This window comes from Pseudopodoces humilis, chromosome 4 (genome assembly GCF_049639895.1).
Source record: "Pseudopodoces humilis isolate 2021_Gansu_Grassland_sample_001 chromosome 4, ASM4963989v1, whole genome shotgun sequence".
Taxonomy (NCBI): domain Eukaryota; kingdom Metazoa; phylum Chordata; class Aves; order Passeriformes; family Paridae; genus Pseudopodoces; species Pseudopodoces humilis.
Window position 1 is genome coordinate 3105305 of NC_142203.1, and position 22380 is coordinate 3127684.

Sequence of the window (22380 nt, forward strand, 5' to 3'; positions counted from 1 at the left end):
TTGTTTTTGTTTTTCATCCAAGGAGGATGTCAGCGTTGTCCCTGAGTGTTCAGGGCAGCAGCCTGTCAACAGGGCTGCAGCTGAGACAGCCTTGCCTGGCAACACAAGCGGTGGGAACAGTTCCCTGGAGCCCGAGGAGCCTGGTAAGAGGAGAGCCCTCATTCCTTGTGAGAGGTCTAAAAGGGCTGCTCTGAGCTGGACAGACACAAAGGGAGATCAGGAGTTCAGTCCTGTCTGCAGTGTGGGCACCTCCTGAGCCTTTAGTTCAAATGCTGCAGTGGCAGCACCTCCCCGAGCCCTGCCCCGCGCGCTCCTGAGGAGGCACCGACACCGAGACCTCTGCTGTGGCAGCAGAGCCATCCCTGAGCCTGACCTGTGGGAGTTGTGTCACCAGCCCCAGTGTCCCCATTCCCAGCTGAGGTCCACAAATCAATTTGCTGCAGGGTAACAGTGCTGCTGAGGCGGTGCTGAGCGTGGTGACTGTTGCAGCAACAGCAAAACCCCACCAAAACGATGAAGCCAGCGCCAAAATCTAAACTTTTTTGCCTCAAATCATAACCTAAATTTGGGAGCACTCTTCTCATACCTGTCCTGAGACACAGGAGAAAAACAAGCAGCACAACATCTGAGGGCAAACAATTGTCAAAGCCAGTAACCAAAGGGAAAGCCTAAACGTCCCCAGCCTAGCAAGGCCTCAGAGGAGAGAGGGAGCCCTTTGGGTTTGCATTCCAGATGAAAGCTGGTGCAGCCTGCAGGCCTTGCACGGAGCTCTTTTCCTCCCAGCTGTTCCTGCCAGGGCTGCAGGCAGAGCTGGAGGAGCTGTGGCTCACTGCAGAGGGAGTTCCCCAGTCCCAGGTAATGGAGCTGGTTCATGACTCAGCTCATGGCACTTTTCAGCCTCAGCCGTTCCAGTGAGGACTGAGGGCTCTGTCAGCACAGGGAAAGAGCAGGGCCGGGCTTCTTTGTGTGAGCTGGGGCTGTGTTCACAGCTCTCATGGGTGTCACTTGCACTGCAAGTGCTGCAGCTTTATGGGGATACTTCAGACCTTTGCAGTTTGGAAACCTCTGGAAGCATTGCTGTTCTCTGCAGAGCAGCTTCCAATTCCCAGGTCACACTCTGCATTTCTGGCCATTTCTCACAGTCCCTGGTAGGAGTACAGTTGCTGTCCTGGGGAAATGTGTACTCAGCGATCTGCTGCTGCCACCTGAGAGGTGAGGCCAGGGGGAACATGGCAGGGCAGGGGAGTTTGGGGCATGTGGGATTTGAAAATCTTGGGGGCCATGTAGATGTGGGGTCAGTTGTGTGCAGGGACAGCTGGAACTTCTGTCTCTTGTGTGCCAAGGGGAAAGGACCTGGCAGTGAGGCTTCTGGCAGTGCTTTCCTGCCAAAGAATTGCAAGCTAGCCTGGTTCTCAGGAGGAGTGAATGGGGATGTGAAAGCTAAATAAACAAGTTCTTCATTCTTGGAAAACCCCAGAACTTGTTGGGGTATTTTCTTTCTTAGCCTGCTCAGGAAGATTTGGGATTTTATAATCCCTGAGAGAAGTACAATTGCTGCCAAGGGAAACGTGCACACAGCTGATGCTGACTCAGGGTCCCTTTTTCTGGCTTTCTCCAGACCCCTCCAGGACAAGTGAAGCTGCTTCTGGATTGCTCCCAGGTAAGGAGGCTTCCCCAGTGACTCGAACCCCCAGAGTGGCCCAGCTTAGCTCAGTGATGAGGTTTCTCTTCACTCTGGTTTTGAGCCAGCATATGCTTTTGGGGTTCACTGATTTTCTTCAGGAAATCAAGTCTATCGAGTAAGCAAAAAAATAAGGGGTGTAATCTCTCCCTGGGTTGCATTCCACAGTTTATTTCTGTGAAGGGTGAGAGAAAAAGGATTTGGGGTGGGGGGGTTTCTTTTAACAGGGTTTCTCGGAGGGAGGGAACATCAGAGAGAGAACCAATTATTTTTCTCAGCTAGTACATCTTACAAACTTTCTACAAATCAAGATTACATTCACTGAGATAAGGAAATAACAGACACCAACTTCTTCAAATGCCCACAAAGGTGTAGGAGCATACTCCACAGAAGAAGCAGAGGGGGAGGGAGGGAGGAGGCCATGGTTTGCTGGCAACGCAGGAGGGAAAGAATGGGAAGGCACAAATACCCTCTCAGCTGCCGCAGCTCAGAGGCATTCTGGGACAGGAAAAAACAGAGTTACAAGTTTTCATGCTGGAGAGAAGGGTCTCTCTGCTACCACACCAGCACTTTCCAGGCTAAAGAGACTCCAAGCATCTGGAAATGCTAGCAGGGTTTTTTCTTTACTCTGTCCGGCTTCTCGCGGCAGAGCTGAGGAGAAAAAATTTTACTAACCATGGTAACCTGCCTCCCGGTAATAGCTGGGAGGAAAAGAGACGGGAGAGGAGAAATCACAACTAGAAGAGGGGAAAAGATACATTTCAAGCTATCAACTACAACACCCCAGCTCTTCCAGAGAAAGTTCTCTACACTCCAAGAATTCTGAGATTTTTTTACTGAGGCCACAGCCTTGTCCAAGTGCACAGTCCTGGCTTATATTTGTTTTTTGTCAGTCCTGTTGTGATCTGAAGAATTTTTTAAACTGAAATTGATAGTTCCATATATTACCAGTGTAATTGTAGCAGTTTCCAGTAAATTAAAGTTTTAATTGAGATGGGTGTTGATCTGTGTTACCCAAAGCACTTTGCAGATGTAAACATTCTGATGCTGAGGATTTTGGCAGTGAGTGAAGGCAACTGGGGGAAAATATCCAAGCAAGCCCAGCAGATCTCTCAGTTCCAGTGCAGCTGGGCCATGAAACCACAGATTTTTGGTGGCCCAACCCACTGTGTGAATCCTAAAATCCAGAGCAATTCCCTGTGGCAGAGGTCAAAAGGGAACAGCTCCACGGCAGTGCTGGCCATGGCTGGCTCTGAGTCACCCAGCTGTGGATGTGCCAGGCACGGGCTGCTTTCAGCAGATGCATTTGCAGAGCCTTGGCTGGGCAGGCCCTTGGGTCCCCACTGAGCTCTCTGTGCCTCTCTAACACCGACAGAGGTGCAGAGCTGCTGGGAAACCCTGCAGGCCTCTCACTGATTTGGCTTGGCAGAACTTTACACTGTCCCAGCACAGAAGGTGCTTCACCTGCTCCTGCAAGTCCCTCTGCCTTGCTGAGGCCCCAGGGAAAGCAAAGGCCATGCCCTGCTACCTGGATGGGATAGGAATGTGCATCTGTGCTGAGAGAGAGAGAGCAGGGAAGCAAATTCAATCCTATTAACAATTACAGTTTGCAAACCACAGCTGTCAGTATTTCTGTGTTGGTATTAATGAGAAGGGTAGGGAGTAGCTTCATGTTTCGATGGAGGGTGAAGCAGTGTCAGAATTCAGCTTATTTCTGTTTCTTTTCTGGCATTTTTCCTGTCATAAGTCTCACAGCCAAGGGCATCTTGCTCAGAATCCCAGATCTGTGACCTTAGCAGTAGCCAAGTGTCCCCTGTCAACTTGTTTGCCTCAAAGTAAGCAAAGTTCAAAGCAAAGGTGTGTTCACAGTAAAGGTGTGAGCTCCTGGCTTCTTTTAGAGACAGAAAACATACTAAACTCAAGCCTGCTTGCTGAATTCTCTGGAAAATCTGACTCACTCAAGGGAGTAGCATTTTGGGGTATTTGTGATGTGACAAATTTTCTGTTGATCATTTATTCAGATAATCAGTAAGCCCGACCAATAATTCTCTTATTAATGTTTTAACACATCTGACTGAAATAATATAACTTGAAATTTTGGCTTCAATCCGCAGCGGTGTTTTGAAGATGAGAATATTCATTTGAGGGAGGAACAGATTGCATTTGCAGAGTTGTGGTTTTTTGTTCAGCACACAGATTCTCTCATTTCCCCTTCTATAGTTGTAAGCATTAAAGTAAACCATCAGCTTTGGAAATGCTGCTCAAATGTACCTGTTTATATTTTGCTTAATTTATTTTTTGCATGAGCTGAAAGTACTCATTGGTCATTTACTTCATAGCATTCTTTGTAATTGTGAGACTGAAAAAAGACCACAGGAATTTCTCCCATCAACACAAAGTACATAGGAGAGCATTACAAAGACTCTTTAGCCATATTCATGTTTTGCTTTACATAGACCTTTATTAAATGTATAGTTTTAAATGTATTTTACCAAGCAGACTGTCAGTTAAGTTACAGCAATTCCTTTTCAGTCAGCTAGACAAGGGAAGTATTCCCACACACATCTGCAATACCCTCCTCGTCTGCTATTACCCCTGAGTGAACTCCTTGAAGTTTCAGAGTTGCAATGTAATATAAGAAATCACCACATCAGAGTTTAAAAGCGGGAGTGGTCCCTGCCCTGGCCAGCAGCAGAGGAGTTGTAGATGCTGCCCCGGGCACCTGCAACACGCCGCCTCCTTAGGAACCGCTCCCGCTCTGTGGGGTTGAGCACAACCTGGGGACACGTGTGACTCCCCTGGAGACCTGTCCGTGGTGTTCCAGCTTCCTCCTGCACAGTGGAGCTTGAGGATCCACTGGAAGGAGTCCTCACCCGGGAGCTGGAGCTGCTGGGGCTGGCGCTGTTGTCCTCTCTGGTATCATGGGCCTCCATTCTGCGCCGGGCCAAAATGACATTGATGAGGTCACGAACCAGGGGTGCTGTGTGATCCTCCAGGCGGTTCTGCAGCCCCAGGAACACGATCGCCACATTCGGACCATGGAGGCAGAGCTCACACAGGATGGAGCTCTCTGCACCATCTACCAGCCACCACTGGTCCTGGAATATTCCCTGCAGCTCCTGGCGCAGCCAGGGCCGCACGGGCTCCAGGAGGAGCTGTCCTTGACAGAAAAGTCCTGCCCACAACTCGGGCGGGAGGCCACCCACAGACTCCAGCTCTGAAGGCTCAACTGGGGACGGCATCCCCTGTGGAGAAGGTGCAGGGCCCTGGGGGCTGTTCTCGTCCAGCTGATGGGCAGCTCTCCTTGGCTGGCTGCTGGTCTCTGCTGCCTCCCCAGGGTAGGTGATGACAAACTGGACACAGTCCTGTTCGCGCCTCTCGGAAAACCTGACAGTCTCTATTGCTGTCCTGCAGAGCGGGCAGGAGTCACTAATTGTGATCCACCGCAGGAGGCAATTCAAGCAGAACTGGTGGCAACAGGGCAGAACTGAAGCCGCGTCATCCCAAGTCTCCTGGCAGATGGGGCAGTTGCTGTCTGTCCCTGTGGCCATCTGTGTGCTCTGCAGCACGTTGGGGACAGCTGAAAACCAGGAGCTGCTCCCCTTGCTGGTGTCACACGCTGCAGGAGGGAGAGACCATAGTCACTGGCTGTGCCAAGGAGAGGAATAAAAGGCAGGAAATGCCCAGGTGCCTGGAGAAGGACACCCTCCTGTCTCCCTGAGCCCTGTCACCTGCCCCACAGCCACCGCAGGGACACAAGGGTGTCACCCTCAGTCTGCACCTGCTATGCCAGCTTGCCCCAAGCGGGCAGGGTGGGGAAACAGGAGTCATGGCTCTGGGATGGGCACTGGGAGCTGCTGAATTCTCTGACATCAGCTCCAACACACCACCCAGTACTGGAAAGGCCTGACTTCACCCTCCAGACCTTGCAGTCTTGGTTGGCGGAAGTCAAGGTTTGCCCCAGATTGTCCCAGGCTCTGCTGGTGCCTGAGTGAAATCAGCAATGGAGGTGATGTCACAATCTGACACTTGTGATGTCACCCTCAACCACCCTGTGATGTCACAATAGGATGTTCCTCTCCTGCAGGTGCACATTGTCAGGTGCAAAAATAAAATACTCTTTCTTATTTTTAACTTCTACATCTCCGTGTTACTCTCCTTTGGTTACTTGTGTCAGGTGGCCATGACTGTGTGTCCCTGCTCCTGACATGCTGCTGAGCTGTCCCACGAGCAGGACTGTGGTGGGAGCAGTCGCCATGGGCTGCCTGCAGCTGGATCCAGACCACTCTGCTCCTCCCTGCCCTGGCCTGGGCAAAGCAGGCATTTGGAGAACCTGGGGCATGGGAGTCTCCCACCCCTTTGGATGCCCCTGCCACAGGGAAAAGCAGAAGGGAAACCTTTGCTCCAAGCACATCCATTTCTGCTGGCATTTGCCCACAGTGCCCGAACTATCTCTGCTTCCCAAGTCTCCATGTTCCTGAAAAACAGTGTCTTGCTGCTCCTCAAAAGTACCAGCGATGGAGACTGGCTCGACCCTGCAGGAAGGAGCTGGAGTTGCTGACTCTCAGGAGCGGGGTACAACAAACAATCCTTTTCTCTGAAGAACCCAGGATCCATCGCCACAGTCGGCAGGCCTTAATGTCGCAAATCCCTTCTTGTCTCAGATTGCTGTCGTCATTCAGAGTTATTAGCTCTTCAGTAATTTTTTTTTCCATGAGAAGGGCACTCTCTGGTATCCTGAGAGCTGGCTGCTGTGAGCCCAGGGTGCTCAGTGCATCCCCCACAGGCTCTGCCCAGGAACATCTCCTCAGGTGACAGTCCCCGGTCTCTATTCATGGGGCTTCTGCTCTGCCTCGCTGCCAGAGGCCATCACCTCCAAGCATTTCAGGCCAGTCTCTGCACAGGATTCTTCTCTTTTAAGGTTTAAAGTCAGACTTTGTCCTCTCTGCAGCCCCGCTCGATCGAGGGCACGAGGGCTCCTTGCACCAGGTTTTGGCGCCGTGTGACTGTTGTGCCTTGCTTACCCGATTAAATGAGTCCCCTTGGTGGTGTCAAGCAGAAGTGCGGCTCCAAAGCCAGGAAGGAATTCCCTTTGCTACTTCTTTTGGCAGCAGTTTTTTTTTTCACCGGCACAGTGACAAGGCCGGGCATCCACCCCGGCCACGACAAGGCCGCTTTTCACATTCCAAAATCCTGCTCCCCGCCGGGCATCGCCCGGCCGTGGGAGAGGCGGGCGGTGTGCCTGGGGGTGTCCGTGTGGCCCCTGAGAGCTCAGCGCTGATGCGGCTCTGCGGAGCTCGGCCATCACAAGGGGCTCCACCCTGCCGGCCGCGATGTCATCGGTGATGTTTTCCATTCCACGCTCCGGCGTCACAAGGCCTTTACCCGGACCCGCCGTGAGCCCGCCGGCGACACGGGCTCCGCGGAGCTCCGCTGTAACCGGGGGCTCCCCCGGGGCCATTGTGACCTCACGGCCGATGCGGTCCCTCGCTGCCCCGCTGCGCTATAAAAGCGGGCACTCCGGCGCCGCGCCCGCCTGCGGCGGCATGGCTCGCTACCGCCGGCGCTCCCGCAGGAGCCGCAGCCGCAGCCGGAGCCGGCGCCGCCGCTCCCGCCGCCGGGGCGGGCGCAGGAGGGGCCGGGCCTCCCGCCGCCCCCCGTTCCCCCGCCGCCGCCGCAGCAGCCGCAGACGCCGCCGCCGGCGCTGAGCCGAGCGCGGGGCTCGGCCTCGCACGGCCCGAGGAGCGCGCAGAGCGCGGCCGTGGCGCGGGGCTGGCGATGCCAATAAAGGCCAGCAATTCCTACTGGCGTCTGCGTGTCCCTGAGTGCCCCTGAGTGCCCCTGAGTGTCCCTGAGTGCCCCTGAGTGTCCGTGAGTGTCCGTGCGTGTCCCCAAGTGGGCGCTTGCCCCGAGTCCCTGTCAGTGTCAGATCGCTCCAAACATTAATCCAAAACTACCAATGGCACCACTGAGCCATGTCCCAGGTGCCACATTTACCCGCCGGGACAATTCCAGTCCACAACGAGCCACTAGCAAACGAGCCACCAAAAAGTCACTGGGAAATAAAAAGACACTTCAGGGCCCTGCGATGACTGCAGGGGGATCAGGAGCCCAGGTGCTGATTTCCTCAGCTCTTCCCAGAAAGCCAAATTGTATCGATAGAAATAGGCAGATTCGGTTGGTGTCAATGGGAAAATGTGGGCTTTGTTCACCACAGAAAGATCTACTCAACACCTGCCTGAGCCACTGGCAATGATGGGAGGCACCTTTCACTGAGGAAAAAGAGTTCCAGCACAGGAGTCAATAGCGGGGCTCATTGACACAGCTTTAAACTGCCTTGGATGGGAGAAGGGTCAAACTTGGCTTGCCAAGTCTAAGAAATGGCATGGTATGCCAAAAATGGAACAAAGCAGCACAAATGGGATCCCTCCATCTGCTTCATGTGGGAAATGAAATTCTAAAGTTATGAGTTGTTGAATTGAGAGTTAATCGCTGTTAATATTTGATTGATTGTTGGAGTTTTTAGTGCCTTTACCCCTGATTGTTTTCTCCTTGCTTCACCCGTGGTTACTTTTCCCTTACACTGTATCCCCTTCCCCTGGGGTAGTGCCTCCACCGCTCCCCAGAATGGTGCCTGAGGCTGCACGCAAACGAGGTTGGACTGAGCACTGCCAGGAAACAAAAACCCCTAACAACAACGAGCTAACAGGAAAATAAAGGACCAAAAGAACATATCCCGGTGAAGTAAGAAGGAAGACCATCTTCCTACACCACCTGAACCTGCTTAGAAGTGGTCGCCATGACCTGGAAGGAACGGGAAAGGACTGACCCCCTGGACTAGGAGCCGGTAAAGCAGTCTTCCTAGGGACTCCCGTGAGGAAGGAAGGCCCAGCTCTGCCCTAGTGACAAAGCTGCACGGATCCTCCTCTTCTGCGGCGTCCAGTGGGAGCAGTGGTGGTGTGTGCGACCCCTTGGGCCTCCACCCCAGAGCTGTCCAGTTCAATAAAGGCCTTTTTAAAAGGAGCTGGTCTCCCGGCCCATTTCAAACACTTCATGAGCTGTTGGCTACCATGTTCCACACCTGAAATGTTTCCACACCCATGCGCTCAGCGTGAGGAACAAACGAGAGGAGCTCGAGGCTTTGGTGCAGTCCCAGAGATTTGGCACCTCTGGCTCTCTCGGAGTGAGAGCTGGTGGGATGAGTGCTGTGGATGCAGTGCCCTGTCGGACTGTACGGAGCAGCAGGGTTACCGTGTCTGCAGCTCACAGATGCCAGGGGCACAGCTCAGGGCCTCTGGATGAGAACCAAGGAGCAAAGAAATGATGTGGATGTGACCGTGGGAGTCCCCTCCCCAAAGGACAGAGAGCTCCGCTTGCCACGTGAATCCAGGGACCGGCCCTGAGGGTGACTGAGGGCTTGAGCCACCTCTGAGACAAGCTGGACCATCCCAAGAGGTGCCCGAGCATTCCCTGGGATTCCGTGGATCTGCACCTCAACTGCATCTTGCACACGCTGGCAAGGCAGAACGATGCTTCTGGGCAAAACCACCATGAAGAAAAGACACTGAATGCAAGAACTGGCCAGGTAAATATTCCTGTATTTGCCTTATGCCATTATTGAGGTGTGTTGCTTTGTCTTCAATTCTGTTAATTCTTCGGAACAAGATCTTACAAACTGAAAAATGGAGGAACAAATTTGATAAATGGTCTTTTTAAGTCCAGAAACCCCCAAAAATTAGGGTAGTAAATGCTGCATTCTAATTTTCTCCAGTGCCACAGGATCACTGCAGCTTGAAAGCTGTTCCTCTGAAAGGTCCATCAGGGATCAGATTTACCACAATGAGAATTCAGATTTTCAGAAACGCTTTCCCCCTGTTTAATTAGGGACACTTTTTATTGTTCTCTTACTCCATCTCAGACCTGCTCTGCTCGTGCCAGCTGCCAAGGGATGATGGCAGGAGCTGGGAAAGGTTTTCTCTTCACAGATTATTATTGCTCTTCCAGCACACAGTGCCTGCAGGCTCTGCAAAAGCGCTGCAAACACCACACACCTACACAGAGCCACAGCTAGGGAGGGACCAGCAGTAAAATACCTGCAGGAAAATTCCCATTTTTCCGTGTGCCTTCAGCTTTCTCCCCACAATCTGATCAGTGTCAGGCACTGACAGAATCGTTCCTCCCCTACCCAAAGCTCCCGTGTTTAGTCCAGCACAGATACAACCCCTGGCCCGGAACTCTGGCCATGCACTGATCCAGAACTTGCCTGAACACAAACTTGTGCCACAGGAGGTGATTTTGGAGGTGGATTTGGCTTTGAAGTCAGCCCTGCCTTGTGTGGTGGAGCTGGACAAGAACCTTTAGAGATCAGAGCCAGCAGGGCTTGTCCCTCATTTCTGTGGCTGGAGAGCTACATTTGCCAGGGACTTCCACTCCTCCGGCACCAAGGCCAGCTGAGCACTTGCAGGTTTTGCCATCAGACCCTTCTTTAGTATCCACTCTCAAAATGCTCAGTCATGGTCTGGTCCTTCTGTAGCTGTAGAAGAAATAAAATGTCCTTCTGCCGGTCTCTGGTGTGACTTTGTTCCTGCTCTTGCCAAAATGCAGGGGTGGTGTGTGGTCACTTCATAAAAGCTGATGGGAAATACCAAAGGCTGATCCCTGGTGTTCTAATCACTGGTTGGAGACATGGTGCAGACAATGGAAGAAAAAGGAAAACTTGAAGTTCATAGATATTGATAGTTCTGCACAAAAAAACAGTTTTAGGAGTTTAATTACAACTTATATTTTGCCCTTTTCAAGTAGTCTGCAAGGAAAATATAATTTAATTGGCCATTTCTTTCCATGCACAACAAGGACATCAGGAATAATTCAATAATTGGCACCCAGCAGTGTCAGCTCCCTGTTGAGCACCGTGTAGGTGATGGTACCACACAGGTAATCAAAGTAGCAGCCAAGAGAAGGGATGTGGGGGCCTGGAGCCCACGAGCATCTGAGCATCCACAGGATGCCCAGGGCTCTGTTTTTACCACAGGAACAAAAGGCACTTCCTCCAGAGCAGAGAAGTGAAATCTGCACCAAGCGTGCTGCTCTCGGTGTCTCAGCCCCCGGCACTGGTGGCTGTTCCCGAGTTCCAGTTCCACTTGGCACTTGCCATTCCACCGTCCTTCCAGCTCCAGCACCGCATCTCCAGTCACTGCTCTTTTAGTTTCCTGTTTCTCGAGTGGTCGAACACACGATTGCTCCTGAGGGCACCTGACACATGAACTTCAGCAGTGCCAGGAGATCCCGGCGAAACAAATGACTCAATCCCATTTCCACAAGCACCACCTCAGCTTCTCCCTTTCACCAGCCCTAGATGGGACGTATGACGAAACTAAATTACACACTTTCTTTATTCTTTTCGTTCTCTTTTAAAGGTTTCTGCTGTTAGAGAAGAGTCAAGTAGCACAGAATGTCTGTGTAATTTCGGGTTACATTTCGAGGGACTCGGTCTCCCTCGGGAGCGAGGTTGCGGCGGAGCCCTTTGTGATGCCAGAAGTTCGCAGAGGCGACGTCCCCGCTGAGGTCACGGCGGGGCTGCCCCGCTGCGCTATAAAAGCGGGCACTCCGGCGCCGCGCCCGCCTGCGGCGGCATGGCTCGCTACCGCCGGCGCTCCCGCAGGAGCCGCAGCCGCAGCCGCAGCCGGAGCCGGCGCCGCCGCTCCCGCCGCCGGGGCGTGCGCAGGAGGAGCCGGGCCTCCCGCCGCTCCCGGTACCGCCGCCGCCGCCGCAGCAGCCGCAGGCGCCGCCGCCGGCGCCGGGCCGAGCGCGGGGCTCGGCCTCGCACGGCCCGAGGAGCGCGCAGAGCGCGGCCGTGGCGCGGGGCTGGCGATGCCAATAAAGGCCAGCAATTCCTACTGGCGTCTGCGTGTCCCTGAGTGCCCCTGAGTGTCCCTGAGTGTCCGTGGGTGCCCGTGCGTGTCCCCAAGCAGGAGCTCGCCCACGTGATGGGATACAGAGAATGAGGTTTGCAGAGAGCTTTCAGGTCACCAAATCCAAACATCAACCCGAAACTACCTGTCCCACCACTAAGCCGTGTCTAAAGTGCCGCATTTACCTCTTCTTTAAATCCCTCCAGCATTGGTGACACCACCACAGCCCTGGGCAGTCTGTTCCAAGGTTTGATAACACTTCTGTTGAAGAAACCTTTCCAAACAGCCAACTAAACCTTTTCAGGTGCAACTCTCAGCCTTCTCCTCTCATGCTTTTTCTTGCTCCCTGGGACAAGAGCCTGGAGCCAGCTCGGCTTCAGCCTTCTGTCTGCTGCATCCTTGGCAGGGGGTGTCTCCAGCGCTTTGGGTCTCTGTTCTGGGCAGTCCATGACAGTTTGGACCTTTGATAAGGACAATAGCACAGAATAGCACTTTTCTCAGGGGTGGTAGAACAGAATAGCACAGCCTTGCACAAATAGGTAAGGGATGGAACTTAGGCAAACAGAAGCCATGCCAAATGCAAGCTGGACACAATCTCAGCTCTGCAAGCCTGACAAGGCAGAAATTAGGCAAAACAATAATATTGTGTATACTCAGAAGTGGGGGTCAAGGAACAGGTCAAGGAACAGCACCTAAAAAGAACACCAGATGTTGAAGTCAGACCCCAAAGAACCATACAAAGACTTCCAGGTTTGGCTGTGACCATGTCAAAGAAAGTTAAGGAAGTGGGGATAGCTGATGAATATGTAATCAGTGTGTGTGATAAAATCTCTGTTCCCCCAACACTCGTGGCACTCAATTGGAGGAATGATCCTCCGAGTGCCCAGTGCTGCAATAAAGAATGGCTGCTTTCTAGTCCTCAAATTGTGTTAGAAAGTTTCTGGCTGGCCAATTTCAGTGTCATTTTCGGCAGATCCAGATGGGACACTCTGCCTGATCTCCCGTGGATCTGACGGGTCTCTGGATCTTTTTGTCAGGACTGGGACTTTCCTGGAGAAGACCACAGACCCTCAGATCGGTCTGGGATACAGGTAAGACCCCATTCAATAATAAAGCATTTTTTGGGAATCCTGCACTCATATTCCAGCACAGTGGGTTGGTTATTTGGTATTCCAGAATTTAGTATTTGACTTGGTTTTATTGACTGATAATTGTTTTGTATTTGTATTGGTATTGGTATTGGTATTTGTATCTGTATTGTAACATTCTGGGTCTTTTATTTGGAGATGGGCAGTGGACAGTCTAAAGAGGGTACTTTGAAAAAATCCCCTCTTGGTTGCATTTTGCAACTTTGGAGCAAGATTGAGGGCTCCTCTGGGGGAACAGTGACCACAGAGAATTTGATTAAGTACTGTAATCAGTGTTGGCCGCTGTACAAACTGGACTCTGGAGAAAAGTGGCCACAAAATGGAACCTTGAATTACAATACATTGCTACAGTTACTGTTGTTTTTAAGGCGGGAGCAGAAATGGGATGAGGTGATGTATGCTGATATGTTTGTCACTTTGAGGAATCATCCCGAATGGCAGAAAGATTGTGGCTTGAATCCAGCTCCCTCAGACCCTTTGGTGCTGCCTCCTGAAGAGGAGAACCAAGGAGAACACTTAAAACACTATTCTACAAGCAGAGTAAGACAAATTTGTTGCAAACACCTCCCCGATAAGGAGGATGATTTTGATCTTAGAGTCAGCAGCTGCAGGCTGGACGGGGGAACAGATAATCAGGCTGCTGAGGCTGATACTGTGAGGGAATTGGCACAAAACCAGGCAGATTTAGCACATCTAGAAGAGAAGATAGAGAGGATAGGGAGGATGCATCAAAGAGCACAAGAGAAGGTAAAGGAGATACAGAGGATGTATCGAGAAGGAGAGGAGAAGATAAAGGAGATAGAGAGGAAGTGTCGAAGGGCAGAGGAGAAGATAGAGAGGATAGAGGGGATGTGTCAAGGAGCAGAGGCTTTTAGGGAGAACTAGAGCTAAGCAGAAATGTGACAGGATATGCAAGGTGGGTGCACCACTAGATTTCCCAATAAAAGGAAATTTGAGTAATGGTTGTATAGTAACTGTTGGTGCAACAGGGAATTGCATAACTCGGCCATTTTTAAAACCTATTTATTTCAAATTAGGAAAACCATGGATTAACGATTCACCAATTTTTGTATCTAGCCAATTTACCAAAGCTTCTCATTAGGAGAGATTTACTGGAAAAACTAAATGCTGGAATTAAATTTAAAACTGTCAAAACACAGGTGGTTATTTGAGAATCTAATTATGTGGAAGTCTATTTTTGCAGTGGAGTCACTGGAACGAGATGTGATCCATGTGCCAGTATCATTTGGGGATAAAGTGATTCCAATAGTCCGTGCTGGAGAGGTGCCTGGGAGGTCCCAAAGAACAGAGCCTGTAAGAATTAAACTGAAACGTGGAGCAGGACTGGTAAAGCAAAAACTTTATCCTTTGAAAATAATGTTAAACTTGATAAAATATGGCATATTGAAGGAATGTGATTCCAAATTAAATATCCCTAATTGGCCACTGAAGAAGGAAAATAGAAATGTTTACCAGCTGGTACAGGACCTCAAAGCCATAAATGAGATAGTAGAAGATATATACCCGGTATAGTAAATACTTATACCTTGCTAATAATCTTGACTGAAAAATGAAAATTCTTCACAGTATTAGGGCTGAAAGATGCCTCTTTCTGTATCCCTTTGAGTACTCAAAGTGAAGAGCTTTTTGCTCTTCAAATCTAAAAAAATTCCAAACAAAGGGAAGAAGGACCCAACAGGCTTGGACAGCTGTACCACTGGGATTTGAAAACAGCCCCACCATGTTTGGAATCAACTGTCAAAAGAACTGGTGAAATGGAAAAATCAGAACCCTCTTGGGAGTCTTGTTCCAGTATGGAGATGCCATTCAGAGAGGCACTGAAACTCAACAGCAATCCTGGGATCAGACCGTGCCATTACTGAATTTCCTGGGACTGAGTGGGTACAGAGTATCCAAAGACAAAGCACAAATATTCCAGATCCTGCCCTGGGATTCCACAAAAGAGGCTGGTTCAGGAATGAAATGAAGCAATTTGCCAATTCCCACAGCCATGAAAGGCGGGAGAGTTGTGTGCATTTCTGGGGATGGTGGGATGGCGTCACCTGTGGATCAGCAACTACGGGCTGTGTGAGCTCTTGAAGCCATCTCAGGAGGACTTTTTATCCTGGACTGATGATTCATGGGCTGCCTTTTTACAGCTCCAGTGAGCCCTTTTGGGGCTCTGCTTTGGGGCTGCCATACCCCATAACAATTTCCCTCTGAAAGATGAAACCCAGCACTGGGAGTGCTGTCACAACTCCTGGGCACCAGAGCTGTGGCCTATTTTTCAAAACCACTAAATAATGTCAACCAAGGCTGGCTTAGACTCAGGGCAGTGGGAGCTGCTCTTCTCTTGATCCAGGAAGCTTGAGAACTGACGCTGGGACAAAATATTGTCATTTATGTACCACACATGGTGCAGTTGGTACACCAGGTGGTCTTGCTGGAGCAAGACTTCGTGACACTCAAAACAACTTCCATGGTTAACCCTGCTATGTTCTAATCTGACCAACAAGTGGAAGAAACCCCAGAGCATGACTGCTTACAGACTACAAAGTAGTGTGTTCCAGCAGACCTGACCTAGGAGACAGCCCCTTGGAAAGACCTGTTTGGGAATTGTTTAGTGATGGAATCAGCTTTGTCTGAAATGGAAAATGACTCTCTGGATCCTCAGTGACTCCACACCATGAGGAAATCAAATCAGGAGTGCTTCTCTCTGATGTTTCAGCCCAGAAAGCAGAACTAACTGCACTCACTTGAGCTCTGGAATTGAGTAAAGCAAAATGAGTTAATATTTGGACTGGTTATAAATACACTTTTGGACTGATACATGCACATGGGTCTATCTAGAAAGAAAGAGGCTTTTTGACATCTCAAGGCATGCTGATGAAAAATGGAAAACAAATCTTGGATTTACTCAAAAGTGTCCAGAAACCAGCAGAAGTTGCCATCATGTATTGGAGAGCGCACCAAGTGGGTAAGACCAACCCAGAACTGGGGAATAATTTATGCTGATAAGGCTGCCAAAGAGGTTACAGAAAAAGGCACAAAGAAAACAAAGTTTTATCTTTAATACCACTGCCAGAGATACCTTTCCTAGTAGAAAAAAACCTCCCAGAGTACAGTGCTTAGGAACTGTCAATTAATTGAAACCTCAGAAGCAGGATTTGATCCACGAGGCTGGGCTGTTACTCCAACTGGGCAAAGAGTAGTCCCAGAATCCATCTTTTGTGAAATAGTGGAACACAAACACAAAGCCTCTCAATGGGCTACCGAAAAACTCTAGAAACATTTGCAAAAATCTGTAATTGGGTCTAAAATGGCTCAGATTGTACAATCAAGAATCCAGCAATGTATAGTTTGTAAAAAAAACCAAATCCTAACATGGCTAACAAAGTAGTGCTAGGAGCCGTCAAATCTGGAAAAGTTTTGGGTGAATACTGGCAGATTGATTTTAGTGAATGGCCCAGAAAAGGGGGGTATAAATCCCTCCAAGTTCAGGTGGATAGCTTTTCTGGGTGGCCAGAAGCCTTCCCTTGTTGCATTAACCAGGCTGGAGAAGTGATTAAAATACTGTTGAATCAAGTAATACCTGGATTCGGGGTACCTTTGGGAATATCATCAGACAGAGGTTCCCACTTTATTGCAGAAGTGGTACAACAGGTTAGGAAAGCTGTGGGAACAGCTTGGGATCATTATACTCCTTAGAGGCTCCAAGCTATTGGCAAATTAGAATGTATGAATGATACAATCAAATTGAAATTGGGTACAATATGTCAGGAAGCCTTGACACAGGTCCAAGCCTTACCTGGTCCAAGGTCTAGTTCAAATTAGAATTCAGCTGTGAGGCACTAGCAAAATCAGCCCATATGAGCTATATGGTCAACCCTACTAACTTCCACACATTCCAGGAAACACACACATAAAAGGAGGGGTTGATTTGAATAATTACCTCATTTCTCTTAGTAAGACTTTACAGGATTTCCAGTGAGCAGTGGAGTGTTGCAGTCTGTTTACTTAATTTTGTTAAATTGGTACGTTCCTGTTGCTCCCCTATGGTTATGTAATGGTTTTTCCCTAACTGTCAATGTTGTAAACCCCTCCTCTTGGTCCTGAAAATTCCTTGTCAGTTACCTTTACCCTGCCCCTTCTCCCTATCCAACAGTGTGAACCCCACCCTTCTATCCAGTCCCTTCTGTGTCTTTTATACCTTGTTCAGCACATGATTAGTTGTAAAGTTGTTATCCCACCTCTGTTGTATTCCCATTGGCCCCTAAGATTGTGAACCCCTCCCTTGACTCCTCCCAAAGTAAGCCCTGATTGGTCCCTGGATTGTACCCACCCCTGCTTAAAACCCAGTGCACAAAAGTGCTTGGGGCTCTTTCTCTTGTTCATCCGTCCCAACCTGCACCCTTGTCACCCTTCCCTCTCCTTATTAATAAACTTGTTCCTGGGAAGTACGAGAGACTGAGCCTCCTCCATCCTTCCACTGCGACCTACGACACCTGGGACTTGCAGAGCCCGAGTGCGAGCGGGGCTCTGAAGGTTCGGCAGTGAGGTATTTATTCCCCTGCCGTTCCCCACTCCTGACTGCTGCCAGCGCCGGAGTGGAGCAGAGCTAGCCCGGAGCTCTGGTGAGCTGTGAGGAGCAGCGTCAGTGGAGATCTCCAGACCAATGGGATTGGACACGCCAGGGCACGAGTTTCAGCCAGGAGACTGGGTCTGCTTGAAAGAGACTGGGAAACTGCTACGCTCCAGCAAAAGTGGAAGGGATCTCTCCAAGTGCCGCTGACAACTTTTTGCAATGCACAGCTCTAGAAGAAATCTGGACCAAAATTAACTCCTGGTTACCCAGTTGGACTTGGTGAAAACACGTGTTTGTAATGGTTACCACAATAATTGCTGTATGGTTTTAGTTTGCATCATGATTCAATTTTGCAGCTGTTTTAGTGCCTTATACTATAAATGAAACAGAGATATTGACAGACCAGTGCCCAAAGGAACTGTCTGAACTGACTGAACCAGTCCCCAAACAACGGGGGAGCACAATAAGGACAGTAGAAGGGAAACAGCAAAGATACTGTACTTTAAAGGGGCTAGAGAAACAGCTAGCTAAAAAAGACACTGGACATTGAAGAGAGACCCCAAAGAACCATATAGGACTTCAAATAAGGGGTGTGACGGTGTCAGAGAAAGTCAAATAAGTGGGGATAGCTGATGAATATGTAATCCGGGTGTCTGACAAAATCTCTGTTCACCCAACACTTGTAGCACTTGAGTGGAGGAAGGATCCCCTGAGTGCTCAGTGCTGCAATAAAGAATGGCTGCTTTCTAGTACTCAAATTGTGTTAGAAAGTTTCTGGCTGGCCAATTTCAGTGTCACTACCCACTTTGAAAATGCTCAGTCATGGTCTGGTCCTTCTGTAGCTGAAGCAGAAATAAAATGTCCTTCTGCCGGTCTCTGGTGACTTCATTCCTGCTCTTGCCAAAATGCAGGGGTGGTGTGTGGTCACTTCATAAAAGCTGATGGGAAATATCAAAGGCTGATCCCTGGTGTTCTAATCACTGGTTGGAGACATGGTGCAGACAATGGAAAAAAATTAAAACATTAGGTTTATGGATATTGATAGTTCTGCACCAAAAACATTTTAAGAAGTTTAATTACAACTTATATTTTTTTTGCCCTTTTCAAGTAGTCTGCAAGGAAAATATAATTTAATTGGCCATTTCTTTCCATGCACGACAAGGACATCAGGAATAATTCAATAATTGGCACCCAGCAGTGTCAGCTCCCTGTTGAGCACCGTGTAGGTGATGGTACCACACAGGTAATCAAAGTAGCAGCCAAGAGAAGGGATGTGGGGGCCTGGAGCCCACGAGCATCTGAGCATCCACAGGATGCCCAGGGCTCTGTTTTTACCACAGGAACAAAAGGCACTTCCTCCAGAGCAGAGAAGTGAAATCTGCACCAAGCGTGCTGCTCTCGGTGTCTCAGCCCCCGGCACTGGTGGCTGTTCCCGAGTTCCAGTTCCACTTGGCACTTGCCATTCCACCGTCCTTCCAGCTCCAGCACCGCATCTCCAGTCACTGCTCTTTTAGTTTCCTGTTTCTCGAGTGGTCGAACACACGATTGCTCCTGAGGGCACCTGACACATGAACTTCAGCAGTACCAGGAGATCCCTGCGAAACAAATGACTCAATCCCATTTCCACAAGCACCACCTCAGCTTCTCCCTTTAACCAGCCCTAGATGAGACAGATGACAAAACCAATTACATGTATTCTTTTCTTTCTTCCTCTATTTGTTTTTTGAAAGGTTGCCGCTATGAGAGAACATCCAAGTAGCACAGAAATCCTGTGTAAGTACTGATTTAGTTCCAGGGGAATCCATGCCAGCCACACACAGCACCTAGTAACAAGGTAAATTTAATAAATAAAATAAAAGAGAATATGAAGTGCAAGTTTTCCTCCTCCTGATTTAGCATATGCTACAATGAAGACTGAATCAGCTGAGCTTGATTCCATCCTGGAATGCCCTGAATGCATCCTTGACCATGTCCACATCAGTCTGGCCATGGTGCTGCAGCCTGGGCTGGATGTCCAGCAGAGCCAGGAAGGACACGAGTGTCAGGGCCATGGCCTGGTGGGAGAAAGGGGGCTCAGCAGGTTGGGGTGGGAAGAAGCAGGGGGCTGGGGACACTCAGCATATCCCCAAAGCCTCCCTGGGCACTGGCACCACAGAAAGTCCTAAGCTCACCTGCCCCAACCCTGAAGGTAGGACTGTGCTGTGTCCTGGATCCCTGCTCTTTCTCAGGGTTAGAAACCCCCTGGGCATCTCCTCTGGCAGGGACTTCAGGAAGCCTCTTCGTTGCTGTATAGTCCTTCTGTTCCTGCTAATTATACTTGAGATTTCAGTACTGGAGATAAAGATGCAGTACCCAAAATCTCATGCTGGACAACAGTAGTTTGTCCTGACAAATAACACACAGAATAGAAATTTTAGGTTACCCTGAAGGTGCTGGATAGATCTTAAAGACTGATTGTCAAAACAGATAAAAGAATGTAAAAGTGTGCACACAGGATGGTAAGTGTAGCTGGAACCAGTGTAGAAATAGATGAAGAGGACTACAATGGGTTTTTTTGGCAAGTTGCAATAAATACGTGTGATTGTGATGGAATAAATACCCTGCTGTAAAATTTCACCACATGCATCAGATTAAAGGAGATATCCTTCTGTGTATCTGGCACTGCTGAAGAATGCCTGTTTTCTAACACTTCAAACTGTGTTGGAAAGTTTATTTTCCATCTGATTTCAGTATCTGTCCAAATAATGTTCAGATCTCTGGAGCCCTGAGTGACCAAATATTAATTGCCACCTGCACTTCCCCAGAGGCTCACCATCATTCAGAAACACTTGAGAAAGGCATGGCCCTCTGTCGTGGTTTTAAACCAATAACTAAGAAAATTACTTATTTCTTGCTGTGAGATATGGATTAGAACAAGAGCAAAACAGGCATAAAACTTAAAAGGGAAAAAAAAGAAAGTTTATTAACAAACTACAATAAGAACACCAGAATAAACTTCCAGAAAAACCTTTTCATCCCCTGTCTACCCACTATTCCCTTGTTCACATGACAAGAGAGACAAAAACCTTTGGAACTTTTGATGGTTAAAACAGTCCCAATTCTTGCTACAGTCTTTTCACCAGTCTTCATAGAGAAACAGAAGTTTCTTCCTGTTAATTTATGGAGTCTCTCACAAGAAAAACTATTTTTGTTATAGTTTTCCATTGCTCTAATGTTAGCTGCCCAGAGCTGCTATTATTAGAGCCCACTCCTCCCATTTTTCACATCACTCTCAAGTGTGTATGGGCCATGAGTCTAGGGATGGGATTTTTAAGGATAAGTTATTCAAAGGCAAAAAAGTCTTCTTCATCTGTTTCCGTGAGCTTCACCAGAAAACAGTTTTCTCATTGCCTCTCAAGGCTTCAAATCCTCCAGCACTTCACTGTGCCATAATTACTCTACTTTTTACTCAAAATTTACACTTTGAACACTCTATTCCTCCCTATATACTGTCATGAATTAAAGGAGCGTTTTCAAGACCTTATTGTCCATTTCCATAGTTTTAACAGAAAGATATTTCAGCTTAATTAAAGCATCTTCTTAATTCTCTACCTTTTCTTTTCTTTCCTGTCACTAGTAGTTTATAAAGTCTCTTTTCATGTTGATCACTCTCTTTTCTCTGTCTGGATAAAAAGATTAATCCGCAAGTCTCATCTGGGAAATGAAAGAGTTAAAATCTTGCCCAGGCTGTTGTAGGTAGTTCTGTGGCTTCGGCCGGTGCAGGAGCTGGAGCCGTCTGCGATGGAAAGCTCCTCATGGCTGCTCTGAAGAGTGTAGGCGCCGCGCCCAGCCCGCTGCAGGCCCAGGGCCTCTCTCTTTCTTCACTCAGCAGTTTCTAGTGAATTTAGTTACAGCAAAAACCTGCAGCCGAGCCAGAGATCGGCTCGGCCCGGCCCGACCGGAGCCCGGAGAAAACCCCCTCCACAGGGCCCGCATCCCCCGGCCGGGAGACGCTGGGCCCAGCCCAGTCCCCGCCCGGCCGCATGGCCTGGGCAGGGAGCGGGAAGCCTGGAGCTCTGCCGCCCTTCCCAGCCAGGAAACAAAGAGAACCAAGAGAGCTCTGGTTTTACACTTTAAGGTAGGGTTCACAAGTTGATCCCACTTTTCAATGGCCTAAACTGCTGTCAATTCTCAGCAATGACCGATAATTGGTCAGGAGAAAAGACGCCAGGCAGATCCCAGCAACTTAAACTTTCTTAAAGGTAAAGTAACTCCATGACACCCTCCCTGTCTCCAAAGAGAGAACAATGTTTCATAATAAAGTGGTGACTGCTGTTTTGAATTAATCAGTGGAATATGAGTGAAGAGGATAAAATTGTGACAAGCATTAAGACAATGTACCACAGTGGCAATGTTTACTGACGTTTGGTATAGCTTTTTATTTGGGAATCTGTTGTGGAAAGTGTGTCCTAAGGCTCCTGAAATCATGGAGTCAGTTTTGGACCCCTCACTAAAATACATGGAGGTGCTGCAGCACAGAAAGGCGATGAAATTGGAGAAGTCTATAAAGCCCAGGTCCTGTGAGAGGCTGAGGGAGCTGGAAAGGGGCTCAGCCTGGAGAAAAGGAGGTTCAGGAGGGACCTTCTGGCTCTGCACAACTCCCTGACAGGGGATTGTAGGCAGCTGCCGCCAGGCTCTTCAGACAGGGAACAAAAAAAGGGATGAGGAAAGTGCTGAGAGGTGCACCTGTGATGGTTTAAGTTGCCTGTTTGGAAAGGTTTCTTCACCAAAAAGTGTTGTCAAACATTGGAACAGACTGCTCAGGGCTGTGGTGGTGTCACCATTCCTGGAGGGATTTCAAAAAGAAGTAGAAATGGTACTTGGGGACACGTCTTAGTGGTGGGATTGGTAGTTTTGGGTTAACATTTCGATTTCAGAGCTCTCTGCAGACCTCATTCTGTGTTCCCATCACTTGGGGATTCAGGGCCCTGCCACCTGCACAAGAGAGATTTGATACTGACAGGAACCTCAGGGCAAGCTCCCACTTAGTGACATTGCCCTCACCCCAACCTCCAG